General features: G+C 33.6%; 1 protein-coding gene across 9 annotated transcripts in view; it reads left to right on the top strand.

Moving 5' to 3' along the window:
* The window catches only part of LOC123705726 (ras GTPase-activating protein raskol), a 114,401-nt gene that overhangs the window by 66,438 nt on the left and 32,078 nt on the right, over positions 1-15,885 (top strand). For 2 of the 9 annotated variants that reach the window (XM_045654710.1, XM_045654707.1), the window contains exon 1: positions 6,492-6,704. The exons of 4 other annotated variants lie outside the window; for them this stretch is intronic. The gene's annotated coding sequence lies outside the window, so the exon portion shown is untranslated. Of the gene's footprint in view, positions 1-6,491; positions 6,705-14,362; positions 14,560-15,885 lie in introns of those variants that run through there. 3 more of the 9 variants (XM_045654709.1, XM_045654706.1, XM_045654708.1) reach the window with 2 other exon arrangements.

The following is a 15,885-nucleotide window of genomic DNA, read 5'->3' as shown; positions in this document are numbered from 1 at the left end:
ATTAAAAGGCGGGCGAAGCCGCGGGCGGAAAGCTAGTTAAATATAAATTAAACAAAAACTACTCGTTTCATAGTTTGTACCTATAGGCATTTTCCTACGAATATCGGCTTTTCACCCTGTGCCTTTTTTCACATTAATAAATTGTATTGTATTGTAATTAAAAGTTATTCATACATACTTTTAATTAATAAGCCAACGCTTAAATAAAATGTTTCATATTTATATAAAATACAAATACGGATAACAGTATTTTTTATTCTTTTGTATTAAGTTAATTTTTCAACCCTAACAATACGTCCCTATTTGTAGAACAGAGAAACAATACGTAGGCCGTAAATGAAACTGAGCCATATATATTGTGAGCTGCGGTTGTCCGCAGCAAATGAAAATCAAGTACATATGAAAAAAAAAAAAACACTGTATAATTTCAGAATAAAAATACTTATAGACCTTGTATTGTTTATTGAGAGAATACATGGTAAATGCCTTCACAAAGTGATCTGTTCGCGTCTATTATTGTATTATCATAATTAATTCTCTCTTAATGGTAGTTAATTATTAAACAGTAAAGATAAGTTTATATAATATTTGATTTATGAGTAGATAGCTTTGTTGTGCAGCTCATACAATGTGTCTCCCACGTCACAGTTTCCATGCGTTTACGTAAATCTGCTGATTACTGATTTACACAACGCATAACAATAAAATATTTTTGCTCGCTCGTAATTTGGAAGAAACTTCAAAGTTCTATTGTAATTATTTCTGAGAAAGTAGAGAAATTAAGTTGTTTTATACTAGCTAGTTCTCGAATCCTGACCCTTTATAAAATTGAAGTAATTATATTTTGAAAACCCGAATTTTGCATTACACTGTCTTGCTAAACTCTATGACATTAAATATGGACTATATTATAATCCTTCTATTCAATAATTTCAAATATTAAAAATGTATTCGTAAAATCAATAGGTAGATCCACATAAGAAACACACAACACATGTACCTCGTTTTGTGTACATTACACGCGGAACTAATGTCGTTGCTGCAACCCGCCATCACTCTGACCCACTTACAATACCATGTGGGCTATGTCTCCCTGGTATTTTCAACAATAGCACTCATTAATATGTATGGAAATTTGTTTTTCCACTTCAATTTATTGCATTTTTTAACAATAAGATTGTATAACTTTTGTAAGAGAGAAAAGTCGCATAAAAGGCAAATAATGTGACTCGTGTTGGAAGTATACATTTAACATTGGTCGATATTATTGAAGGCTAAATGATTGCTTAGCTTTATTATTTTACAAGATTACAAATTCGTTGAAAGCAAATTACAATGTAACTACAAAGTTGCAGCTGCAAGCATCAGGGTATTTCAGCATGAAGGCAGACGATAGAGTATCCAAAAGTTCCTTTGCTGAAACCAAACAAACTTCTTTTCATAAATATGTTCTGTACAAGACGTATTGTGCGTTACGGGTTCGAGCGAATTCCTCAATGTCAATTGAACCCAATTTAAACATCCGTCTTCTGAGAACCTTTGTTATATTTGACCTTGGCGTTTATCTTTGTGGTTTTATAGTCTATGAAATTAGTGCATAATATAGCTACCAATTAGTACGAGCAGTATATGAGGAAGCACAAGAGATGTGATTTGTAAGATTTGTAAATTGCAAAATGCTTTTGTTAAGCTGACCTTCAACAGTCTTCTCAGACAGACATTTTAAGGAATAATTTTGTGAGAAGAATCAAAAATAATAAATTACTATGTATTCCAAATAATATAATATACTTGAGACGTCTGGTCAGTGTTTAGGATTGCATATTTTCTTATAAGACTTTCAGAAGCGTATTATAAAAGCACATCGTGCATTGTGCATGGCACTTGAAGTCCTAACACTTTATAACTCAAACAATCACAAGTCCTGTTGCTAACGCATTCTATTAACATGCAGGACAGAGCTGAGAAAATTGATATGCAATGGTAGTTCCTTTGATTCACATTTCCTAGATTTCATAGGGATAAAATTCTATGCATATGGCTTGCCTATATATGCAGCAGTGTGGGACCGCGTCACAGATAACTCACAGAACTGGTACTCAGATCACTGGAGAGAGCTTCCAGTTCTCGCAAAAAACTAGTTATATACGTTCGGATGGCGATCATTATAAATTCCCAGCAGTTTTTACTTGCTTAGCTCTCAGAAGCAATTTTAAAAGCTGGAAGTGTTTTCTGGTTTTTCTCTGTAAGAATTTGCAGAAGTGGCATTGTGTTCCATATTTCCCACCCACACTTTCGGCACTAGACCTTCTAATTATGTGTTCGGAAATAATGATTCATTCGAGTTCATTCAAGAATGAGTCAACGTCTAAGCAAAACGTGAAGGCGGGATCACCCCACTCAAAATGGCGGACGTTCTATTCTCTTTTATCTTAATTTTTAATTATATGTATCTTTGATGGTAATGACTGATTCATAAACATCTAAGAATCTTATTGATAGCTATATTTGTAACGTGTAGGATGTTTGAATTTCTATCAAGTGTGAGCGAAGGTCTTGCGAAAGAATAAGCATTTGAGAAATAAGTCTGTGTACAATTTGGTATTCATTCCATTTATATTTTGGAAATAGTCTAAGTAATTATTGTTATTACCTTTCTCTCTGGTTCTATTTATAGCTAAAATAAATATGTGTTCCTTTAAAAAAATGCCCATGTTATTCGAAATACATATCTATAACGATTATTGTTTTTTGTTACAGGTAAGTGTATCTGCCAATTACGATTAACAGTATATAATTACCAGTAAGTACGTTAACGAAGAAATTGCTTATATTTGTCATGCTCTGAAAGTATCAAACGGACTCATTTTGTATTTAGGTATGTTAGATTAAGTGCTAATTAAGTAACTTTCAATTACCGTTGTTTTACTCTTAAATACTTTACAGTCCATTTTCTGCTATTTGGTCAACTAGGTCTTGTTTTACGCGCCGTCACGCTTGATTTTCTTAAATTGATATTCCCACCTAATGATTATGATATATTTATCTCTATAGGTATACTTTGAACCATCTTCTACGAATATAAAATGGAAAAACTTATTTAAATCATCATTGAAATATTATATTTTATCCTCAAAGCTATTTAAGGACCATTTTCAAGTTTGAACAAATATTGCTCATTCAATGTTTACCAAATACAAAAATAACAATAGGCCGAATTAATGGTATCGTATCGTTGACCGGTAGCCGGCGGATGTCAGCATTAATGTGGATGCTGGATACAAATACCGTTACATCGCATCCGTTTGCATCAGGGCTGCCTTAATTGCGCTTTTTACTGCATACTGGGTACATGTAGTATTGAATCGAGAACGATGACAATTAAATAAAAATTATATTGTACACTCTATAGATAGAACTGAAGCTTTTTGTAACACTGATTGAAAAAAAAATATCAGGAATTATATTTATCAATTAAATGGTTTTGAAAATTGATAATGTACATGATATTTAGATTATACTTAAAAATTGTGGTTTCGTATTCTGCGTAGGATGTTTATTCCTCTTCCTACCTCTCGAAATAGACAACCCTTTTTAGTTAAGATGCGTGAACATCATGTTTGTTTATGAAGGCATTTCGAATTCATCGCCTTGCAGCTTCCGAGAATTTCCGTGTCTTACCTGATATATTTATGTGGTACAATATTGTGATAGCGTATTTCAAACGGAAGTTACTAATAACGTTTACTATATTTTAATTTTATTTTAGTGTTATTTTTTCGTGTTTTGTTTTATAATCAAAGTATACGTTTGTTTTTCTGGTTTGCTTTTTCTTGGTTTATCTGGTCTGTGAATATGTCACTAAAGACCACAAAATATTTTACGAAATTGCAACAATATTATATAACATTAAAAAAAAAAAAAACACAGATATAAAATCTAACACCTTCAATGTAAGAAGTGTATTTAGAGAAACCGATAGAGCCGTTCTTTCCAAACATTTATACAAGGCCGCTGCATTTCCGTGTTCTCAGGATTTGGTCCGACTTGAAAACTTCGAGCCAATAATTCACTCGCATTAAACAGCAATGCAGATGTACACGAGGAACTAGTTTCGTAATGCAGTTTTGTTAACTTGTGCAACGATGGTGAGAAAATGGTATTCAGATGAATTGCGCTTGATGAAATATAACAACGATTGAAATAAATCTCTTTTCAACGTGCATTATGTGAGGCGATGAACGTCTAGTGCTATTTATGTTTCAAAGACATTACACAAGTATGTTTTATTGGATTAAGCAAAGTATGCTAGAGATCTGCAGAATCCAATTTTAAATTAATGATTTAGTTTTCCGGTTCGTTTAATTTTGAAATATATGGAACGATGGCTCACAATCGTATCGTTCAAGGAAAATATGGCCTATAAGTAAGAAATGATGAAAAATACATATCTGTACTTCGTGTACGTATACTATAAGGTATCCAACTGATTGACGCCTGGGAAAGATTACTTTCCTTTATGAGACCAGTTGTTTTCACGTAGTCATTTGGCGAAGTGTTTATTTGTGGTATAGGTACCGTAAGATTCTCACTTGGAATATTGATATTTCGCACCCTTGCAATCCGTAATTTTCAAGTATTTGCTGCTACAAATCTTAACTCATAATCATTGTTCCTCTATCAACAAATTTTAAACATGTAAAAATATATTGTGTTGGAAAAAGCTTTGAATCAGTTATAATGTGTTGCGGAAACACGTTAGGTAGGGTACCGGCGATACGGTTAAATGCCTACCCACTAGTACTACATAAACCAACCAAGTTACCAGTTTAAATTGCGAAAAATTACCGCATTTAGGTACTCTGTGTTAATTTGCATGTAGTTCTTACTAATCCAAATGTCTTCGCTATCAAGTATCGTGGCCCTATCAATATAAGAATATAACACGTGCAAGTAGAGCTCGTGACTCACACTTCGACACATCGACAAAATGGTTATCGTCTTTGCTAAGCTCACGTTATGTTCATGTCTTAATTATAGCTCAGTTTATTCAATTCTTCCGGAGCTTCCCGCGGTAAATCACTGAGATATAAACAGGCTTTTACATCTCCTCTAACTGAGAACCTCAACAGTTTTAAAAGTAATGGTACCTTAATTGTAACCCTTTGATGTACCCTACAAGAATCCAGTAGACTGAGTAATGTACGTTGTATCATCTCGCTGCGCTGTACGAATAATTATGAGTTTGTCATATTATATACTTCATTAAAAACTGTAGTTACTATTTACCGTTACCAAAGACTGCTATTTATCATACATTATTATTTGCTTAGGTATAAATGACAGTATACTGCAGTTAAATATTGCGTGTGTATAGTGTGAACTTTTAAATATTTAAATAATTAACTTATCTATGGTTGTTACGTCTTGTATCATCTGTGGGAAGTTTTACACCTGCTTTTTGGAGAAATATACAGTGATTATTTAATATTCATGTCTAAATATTCATTGCAATGAGAGAGAAATCACAGGCAGATATGTTATTAAGGGAAATATATTTGAAATTGCATATTGGTATGCAAATAAACAGTGCACGCTTTATTTCACGAGCCATAATCATAATATATTTCATAAACAATGCGTTAAATAATCGCTTTTCGCGGTATCATGTTTATGTTTTAGTTACGCCAGATTAGATATTTAGTTAAGGCAATGCAATTTGTTCTACCCGGTCATTACAAAGTTATGTTGTTTTTACGTACGTTTAACATGCGTTTCAACATTTCAGGTTCTCTAAATGTGTAAAGTTCACATGAATACATAGGCCGATTAATGTTGCGCTTTTGGGATTTTTTTTTTGTATCGTTATGCAGACATTATTCTCTGACATCTTTGAATTTAATTATAATATTAGTTGAGAATGAATAGGGCCTCCGATTTGATGGTAACAGTATTGCTGCTTCAAATTAACTTTTTATCCAATATAATCTTAGCCTAAATAAAACAAGACGCAAAGTGAAAATGGAGAAATAAAGAAAAGTAGTAGGGTCTCCATACTTCTCCTAAATACGGAATATAATAGGAATATACTTTTTTTACTTCTAATTTCACTTAGTTATATTTCCCTGCTATTGTATTCACAGGCCAAATGCTAATATATAACACTCTAAACTAATTACATATATGTATCTTATTTTGCTGTGTCTTATCACCTAACGAATAAAATTAACAGCAATTTAAATAAAATAAAGGACACTTAACGGTCCAATGTAAAAACAGATAAATAAAACAGTTCAGTGTGCATAAGTAGTACGCAACTTCAGTTTCGTTACTACGAAGCCTGGGCGATATGATAAAGCTTATCGCAAACGTGCCCATTTTTTCTATGAACGGTTCTTCGGTCCGTCGGTGGGTGCACAGCTGTGACGATGCGTTGGGTGTCGAGTCGTGCTTGCCAGTTGCTTTGTAAACAGCCAGTGCTGGCTCGAACTCGCGCGACGCATGACGTGTGCGTTGCGTCCATCACGTGCCATCAGACGCCTGACAGATTCTCAGTATGCACCGGTCGTCATGCGAGTATACAATGCGCAGGAACTCCGCGGTTAACTCCGAGTGATGCATTAACATTCTCTACTTTTGTGCGACCATTGTGCCCTTTCGGATTGTGTTCGTTGACTGATTGAGTGTATTGAGTTTGTGCGCTGGTAAATAGTTTGTTGTTGTACTTCTTTGCATTTTATTATTTTATAAAAATATCGCTGACAGTGGCCCCGTAGTGCGTTGTACCATGCTAATTAATTGCCCAGTCAATGTATTGATTAGCGTGGCCTTAACATCACATCTCACGTCGCTGGTTCGTTGCAAGACCTAAATATAGCCCACAGAGTAAGCACGGCCCTTCGCGATGACAACCATAAACACACACGTCTTTATTTACTTAACACGAGCGGTATTAACTGTTACTAGAATAATAAACCAGCTATTAAAAACTAACAGGCACGCAAAATCAATTTGTATTATAATATTCATTATGTACCTACTCATGAAATTTAAATTTAAAATCCCATTGCATAATAAACACCCAAAAACTTCATGCATAAAAGTGAGAAACGCAAATTTAGCTAAAAATTTCTCTTTTGAAAGTTGGCTCAGCTGCGCTTTATAACATGTTCGGCATTAATTACTCGTAAACATAATTAAAGGTTCAACCATACGTTAAAGTGTACTTGAAAACGACGCCACGTTGTTTCTGCATACTAATGTGTTTTTTACGTTCCGGTAAAAACATGTTGGAATGTGTAATTTTGGCTAGATATATGACGAATAAATGATTAGGGTGTACAGGTAGATGTACACCTGCTGTATTACGAATTCTTGGTGAAATTGCCTATCGAATTCCGATGTTGGTAGCGAATCGCATCTGCCGCGACGCAGCCGGTAGCTCAAAATCACGCATCGCAGATGCCGCAACATCTTGCTGCCCGCATCTTGGTACCTGCTCAACAATGCTTTGTTACTGTTCCCTTGCACTAGTCGCGATTACAATGGAGACCTGCTTACCCTGTTTTGTTCTAAGAAACATAAAAACCCCCATATCAAGAGCTTCATTACTGCACTCGAGCCGAGAATGTCGGTTGTATTATGGTTGTATTCAAGTTTCTGTCGATGTTTTTGAAACTTAAGTGACCTCGTAATTTAAATCATGAAATTAGTGCTGGTACTTATGAAACAATGGCGATTGTATTGGGGTTCAAAAGTATTACGTATTTAGAAATACTTCATAAATATTTCATACATAACGTTAAAATTATTTATGAATTTTGAGGTACCTAAATCCGATTAACACAAAACTTTTTCATGGTTTCGCCTTGAACGCAACATTAACTTTAATGGTATCCGTATTTAATTTTTACCAAGCAAAATAAAGTTAAAGTGCACAAACTTGAAAATGGTCTTTATTTTGTTAGCATTTTAATGAAGTAATTGCATCAATATAATTTAAACGCTTGCTTCATCCTTCCCTAAATACTGTCAAAAAGTCAACACATAAATCGCATCACGTCCCCTGTAACAGATAAGTGTGTGGTTATCGTCATCGGACTAAATTCCCTGAGAATCCGATAACATGCCGTGAGAACACCCGTGTTGAATCTTTTATTTATTATTTTATTTATTTTGACAAGGAAATGAAGACAAATATCAGCAAAAAGGGCTGGTTTATTTGTGCTTTGGTTTCTTGATATATTCAGGATATTAACTATTCTTCTTATCTAAAGCTACGTGTGGTAGATCAGTAAAAAATAAATATATTTTTTATTTATAATTATAGCCTTTGAATTATGCCTACTTATCAATTGTTAAAGCAATCACCTTTGGAAATTATACTTTTACCAATTAAAATTAAATAATTCCTGTACAGTATTTCGTAATGGTACAATTAATTGCTGCATAACAAATTCATAAATAATTGAATGTAAAACAACACCTATATGAAATCAAAATTCTAGAAGTGTTTTCCTGTGAGCGACATCTGATCCAGTTTGGAAGGTGGTCTTCACAGTTGACTTGCTATGTGTCCTCGAATGTTTTATTTTGGTCATGTTCATGCAACAAATTGACATTATCCACCATCGTGTGCGGTTGTTTCTTTTCTCATTATTCGAGATTATTATAGAATCAAACTAATCTCTATACTCTTAAAATATGAGGAAAATACTACAATTTTCTATCGACGCTTTATCGGACTAAAATGTCTCTTCATTTTCATGTTTGTTAATCATCACTTTATTCTTATTCACTTCATGTTATTTTTGTGCTCAAAACAAAATGTAAAGATTATTGTGTCCAACTATTTCGTCAGCACTTTAGTTACATAGTTCTTTTCAGTTTGATACCCAGTAGACCTATATCCGTTGGACCTGGCGTCTAGTGAGTTGCTTTCATGTCCATTAGCCTTTTCGCCGAACAGCGAAAGTTGTTGAGTCGCACGTATACTTTCAAATGTAATTTAAATGTGTTTTAAATTCTGGAACGTACTCTATTGGCTTTAACACATTTTGATGACAGTGCAAGTACAAAATAATTAATAATTGATATTTTTTAAGTATCTATAAATTAATATTCTCCTTTATTAATTAAATCGAAATCGTGTTATCCACAGTGTAAATAAGTTAAACGCAGTGAAAACCAATAACAGGTTTATTCGACGCTTACATAATTTCAACAAAAACTTTCACTTTTTAAGCTTTTGCTGTAAAACCATCAACAAGAAGTGTTATGTCACTGTATGATTACTAAATACGTGAAGATGTTAAATACGTGAACAAAAATGGAATAATAACTGGTTAACCGTAAAAATAAACAGAAAATTGCATGTCTACTACCTAATATACTTAGCATAGATTGGGTTTCAAAAGCGTCCTTAAAATTTGTTCACTTATAAAGAGAAATGGTCTCTACAGAAAAGCTTGCTTGGTTCACATTTTTTTGTACATTTTTTCGTAGATGGAGTAGATTAGATTATTATGTAGTCCTATTCATATCTCGATCATATACGAATGTATCGCTTCGAAGTTAAGACGAATCTGTATTTATAAGAAAACACACAGGAAAGCTAAACCAGTACATATTTATTTGCTCAACGACATAGCCTCTATAAGAGAAACCAAACAAGTAAAGCAAGTACGCAGTTCTAGGAATAGTTATAACCTGACTTTTATTTATTGATGTTATGAATTTAAAATAATTTAACAGAGATTGCAAGAGTGAAGAGACAACGTAAAACTTGTCGTCAATGTCGGTTTAATACCTACTGGTATGTAGGTAATTCAATATTTACACTACAACTAATGTTGCAGGCAGTTTTCATGTCTTTTATGCCTCTAAAGATATAAAAGAAACTGTTAATTCCCATAAATAAAAGAAACTGTAAATTCTACAAAGATTCCAATTATTTAGACCATCCAAAATTAGCTAATTGATGTCAAAATAAATCATTGATAAATAGGTCATACGTTGAGAATAATGGCACAAGCGGTGTCCATTACACAGTTCAGGCACAGATAATATAATATGTTCAGGTTGGAGTAATGGTGGCATACGTGCAGGGAGCGCAGGGAGCCAATTCTGGCGTCCTTCCAAACGCTTTATAGCCGACACTGTTTACCGAACTGGAGCGTCACAGAAATATGGCCGACTTGATTTTTATAGCCTTTACACGTTTATCTAGCTTTTTGTTAAAATGGTTATGTAGGTACATGGACCATATGGCATTGTTACAAAATTTTCTATCTCAGGTCTATCGTATGTAGCAACTTGTTATATTTACAATGCAAATATTATGTACGTGGTCTTTTATACTGTGGAACTTAAGGACGTTAATCCACATAAAAATATTTTTATCCATATCTTTGACACATATTTTTGATTATGAAATTTTAATGTTCGCTCATTTTCTGTGCCATATGTCAGACCCAAAATCCATTTCGGTCAGCCGGATGTTGGAGCTACTGACTGTGAAATGAACAAACGGACATGCACGATAAAAGTTGCAATACGATGACAGTTGTTATAACATTTCTCAACGTTTTTATCAAATTTATATGCCTTTTATCTGCTTCATAATGACCATTTTCTCAAAGTGGTTTGGATTCATTCGTATTAATTTATTCTAAAAATCACACTGGATACAGACATTTAAACTTCACAAATTTCTTTTTAAATTAATTAACCGCCAGTTATTTAAAATAAAATTGCCGTTTAAATACGCTTATTTATTTTATCATCAAATTTGCATTTAAAATAAGATATAAAATATTATGTAATCGTCGTAGAAGACGATTATTAACTTGATTATTAATATTTATAAAACGAATCTCATTTTCAAGCCCTAAACTGATCCATTTTATGGGATTGTCCATAAATCCGACCTTAAAACACGTATTCTAAAAGAAAAGTAAGAAGGAGGTGGTCTATTTATTCGTATCCGGTTGTAAACAGTGCCTGTACATATGTGTATTCTTTTCCTTAGCGAGACATGATCTCATTATATTGCCGGCAGAAAGTGTGTCAGTATGTGTACTGTGTAGGTCGGTAATGCACTACACCGTTGTGTACCGTGCTTAATCTCTTCCATTGAGTATTTGTTGGACGACACAGTGAACCCCTATTATGTACAACGGCCTTTAATTAATTATCTTCACTTGAGTGTAGTTTGTTTAGACTAGGCTTAAATGGGCTGTAGGAGATAGCCGATTTTGATCTATAAAAGAATCTGTCAATGTGACATGTTTTGGCTTGTGATGTATAATAATTGCATTAGAAAATAAACAACGCGAAACAAATGATGTAAAATTAGCTCCGTAATTACAAGTTTCAGTAGGTAATTTGATGACCGTATATTACCTACAGTTTAACAACATTAATAGCGTTGCATTCCTAGTTCCTAGAAATAACGTCACTGTGATTAATTATGTTCAAGTTCGTATATTCCACCAGTTTCACTTACAATGAACAGTTACATGCAGTTATTTGCTTCACTTCCCCGAGGCGCACGCACGGTTCACACCGTATTCTATTGGCCCACTTCTTCACAACGAAAGTTCGTTATATATTCCACTTTTTCTCTCATACCGCTAACTTTTATGGTCTTCTGTTGTATTGGACTGATCGATTGAGTAATTAAAACTGATAGCCTTTTTTATTGTTCTGCTAAATAGTAATTTTCAATCGCTGTATTTTCTTGCAGAGCACGAATTTCTTAAAACGCTTTAAAAAAAATATTTTAACGAATATTAACGAGACAAAAAGTATTAGTTAACTAACCAAAACATGCATAAAATGCATCCACAAAAATAACTTTAGCACTAACATTTTCCAGTAAAATTCTCAGTATAGTCGCGCTCATTCAAAGTACATTTGTCCTAATGATAATTTTATCACATCAATTTGTGACAATTGTACCATCTCTTGCTACTCAAGCCTACACATGCTGCCTACATGTCATTTGGTTGATTACACTTTACCTTCTTTAGACGAAATGATTAAAATTAATACAGTATACATAAATTAAATACCCTTGTCCCTCATTTAATGTCTTAGTTTAAGAAAATACGCTTTCCATAATATGTTTCAACGTACACGAAAAACATGACTTAAAAGGCCTTGTAATATATAAGTTACTTACGATTATTATATTTAAATACATAACAATACACTTAAGTTGTTTGTACAATATAGGTTGCAACCTACACAATATCCATGTACTTTATGATACATATGTATTTACATTTTTTTGCAAAGATCTCATTATATCTAAGGATTTCTTTCATGATTATTATTTATATCTCTACTAGCTTTCCACCCGCGGCATCGCCCGCACAGTAAAAAAAAAACCCGCATAGTTCCCGTTCCCGTGGGATTTCCGGGATAAAACCTATCCTATGTCCTTTCTCGTGTATCAAAATATCTCTATACCAAATTTCATGCAAATTGGTTCAATAGTTTAAGGAGTGATTTACTTTCGCATTTATAACATTAGTATAACTATCTCTATATAATTATATAATGTTTATTCCTTTGGTAATTTAAATGAATTTCATTTTGCATGTTTCTAAAAGCAACATTCTAGTGTAATCGAAGGGCGTATTTTGCGCAAGACACACTCGCTAGCCAAGTTCACTCCCGCCCACTGCCCGCCCTGACTTCTCCCACTCATAACAACTCTTAAATACCGATTATTAATTAATATATTGATACTGTTTCGATTTAAAACAGTATTTTGCATAATTATATAGTATTACAATTTAATTCCAGCATCAGTCAGTCATTAATTCAGTATTAACATTTTAAAATAATCCAATAATAAATGCGTTCAAGAAATTCAATATCAGTCAGTATTCTGTAATAATTCGATCTAAAGTATATTACAAGAACCACTTATTTTTATTTCGAGTCTTTCTATAAGACTGCATCTGAAACAAGACTTACGGGTTTGAACCATCGTACGCAGTACTTAAGAAAGATTTATAACGAACCACTCATTGGAAGGATATAAAGCTATATAGTTTCTTAGTTCTATTTGTTCTATATAAACTCTATACTCGGAGTTGTTTGTTTTGTATGATATGGATTTAAAAGTTAAGGAAGGTCATGGTTTGCTAATGCTTCTACGTTCCACATGAATTGTTTATGGAGGAATGCAGCTGTTGAAAGGTCAGAGGTAAAAGTCGATGTTTACAAAAATAGACGATTCAATTTTTGTTCTGTTCATTAGTGCACAGAACATTAGTACAGATTTTTTGTTTTTCTCATTAAAATACGAGCATAAAATTTATCTGTAAAATACAACCTATACTACTAATATAGCGGTAAATATTGGCAACATGAGTAACTAAATGCTCAATAGCCCGTAAAGAAGGTGAAGCTACGTTTATTGTTATTTGGTATAATAATACGCTTATCTTAATCTTTTCGTGTTTAACACCAATATCGTTACCATTCAAGTTTTTGTAGAAACAATTCAGTAATCTAACAAAAGAAGTCTTCTTTTTGTCATTGTGATTCATGAGTCCCATAAAGCTAATATAACTCTTTACAATTATATCTTGATTAAAGTCGTAATCTTTAATACATTTCTAAGAGAAATGCTATTTGAAAACTTCTCTAATATTGAAGCAGCGGCTGAATGAATTCCTTTGACGATGTTTACATAGCTGTGAATTTATATAGTCGTATCACGTATGTTGTCTGACATTCTTAGCAGGGAATCTTTATTATAGGAGATTTATTGGGACATATCTCAATAAAACATATCTATTAAACTCATTAGAGTTTTATGACTTCAGAAATGTGTATAACCTTGTGTATAACGCGTGTTGACATTTCTATCGCTATTTGCTCGTTCCCGTCTAGTTGGCTTAAAATAATTACACAAGTGTTACAGTCTACAGACAACCCTCATGCGGTCGTTGCCCATGGTTCCCTTCACATTCACCTGCCATTATATTTATTAGAGAGTAAGAGTGGCCGATAACATTTACTGGTTTTCAGATATCACACTTATTGCATTCGATCAACCGCTTTCACTCTCGATGGTAATATTCACAAATTACCTAAGTTTGTGGTTTTTTGGTGTTAACTCAGTAGGTATGTGGCTACATATTATAACAATCTCACACAATAGTATTATCTCTGAGCATTTTCTTATTAATATTTAAAAAGTTTCCAAATAATATCTGTAAAATAGGATCAAGATTAATCATAATCGTTCCATCGTCGGATTTAAAATGGAATTGTAAATAAACGGTTGGCCATAATGAGCGTGCGCGTGCGCCTCTTCGCCTCCGTAGTTAGTGCTTCAGTGCGTCAGCGTCGTTGAATGAAGACAGTCACGCGGTGTTTTCATTCTGTAAATATTTTGTGACACGTAATCGGAAAGCGTGTTTTGTTTACGAATTTTAATACGTATCAAATGTCACAGTGTTCTGTAATGTGGTAACTAGTGCCGTGCTTCCAAATGTCCTTTCAATAATGCCATGGATGTGGCCCGTTTATTTTAGTGTAAGCTATTTCAGTGCGCAGTGTGAATAAACAGCATGTTTGAATAATTAAACGCTGTGTTTACCTCCTTGGAAACACATGTTGCAGATATTGGTTTAGACTCAGCTATTCGTATTTCATAATGTTAACAATATAATTTCTAATGGGCAATGAATTTAAGGAAGTGTTATGAGACGGTTATACTATTGCTGCTTATTTTGTTGGTGATTTAATCCTTAGATGTGATCAAAATAATTCAGTGAAAATTATAAATAAATCTGATAATAATCTACGAAATGAGCCGTAGAAGTTAGAACTCAAATTGATGGAGATGGCAATATGATGATGCTATTGCTATTTGATCTAAAATACCATATCTAACTATTGAGGTTAAGGAAAAACTTAACGTAACATAATACAAATGACATAGTAACTTCTATATTTATTTTAATCTATGACATATCGTTTAATGTGCTCGAAGAGAATATACCTATTAGTCTGATGATTTAATGATCTTTTACATTTATCTGGGAGTATAGGTCGAGTGATTTGAAAAGCCATTAATAACAATAATTCGATTTGACTGAGAAGTGTTCCTCTTATAGCAATGGTTGCAAATCGGCCTCTTCCTCCAGCGATGCTCGTTAAAGTCTTGCTATTATAACATGATTTATACCTGTCACGTCATTAGTTAACGTGTCAGCGATTGTCGCAGACGGATGCGTTTATTTGCCCCGACAGCCTATTCGCTGTCATCGCTCTATAACAAAAGTTGAGCCTTTTATGTCCCATAATAAGCCAGCTCTTTTAAGGAGTCGACTATTATGCGACTTGAATGTGATTTACATCTAATCTGCGATAATGTCCTTATATTCATGTACAATGCTGGCTGATCAATTTTCTCGAATCAAGATTTCCTGACAAGGCCGCTAGATTAAGGGCAACCTTGGGGCAATAGAAATGTTTTTATTCCTTCAGACCTCGCGTGCTAATAATTCTTTACTGGCACGCTACTGTTGGTCTGAACTCCCACTGGACTGGCTTATCTCGTGAAAATATCGGTCTCGTGCCGGTGAGGGTTGGCTTTGCGCCAGACTTGACGTCTTAACTCCAATAGCAGCTACCTTTTCATGATACTGCGACAAACACGGTCATTTACCAAATTTTTCATTTACTATTCCTTGTACATGTTCTATATCACATTCATATCTTAAGTAGCTTAACTTAAAGTAATATAATATGACCTCAAAATGAACAAACACACAGCTCTTACATGCTTATATCCTAGTGAACACAAATTGTAATTTGATCTTTCGGTAGTTTCTATCTCTTTCTTAATTTTCTTAT

This window comes from Colias croceus, chromosome 2 (genome assembly GCF_905220415.1).
Source record: "Colias croceus chromosome 2, ilColCroc2.1".
Classification (NCBI taxonomy): Eukaryota; Metazoa; Arthropoda; class Insecta; order Lepidoptera; family Pieridae; genus Colias; species Colias croceus.
This window is presented reverse-complemented; position numbering and strand designations above follow the sequence as displayed.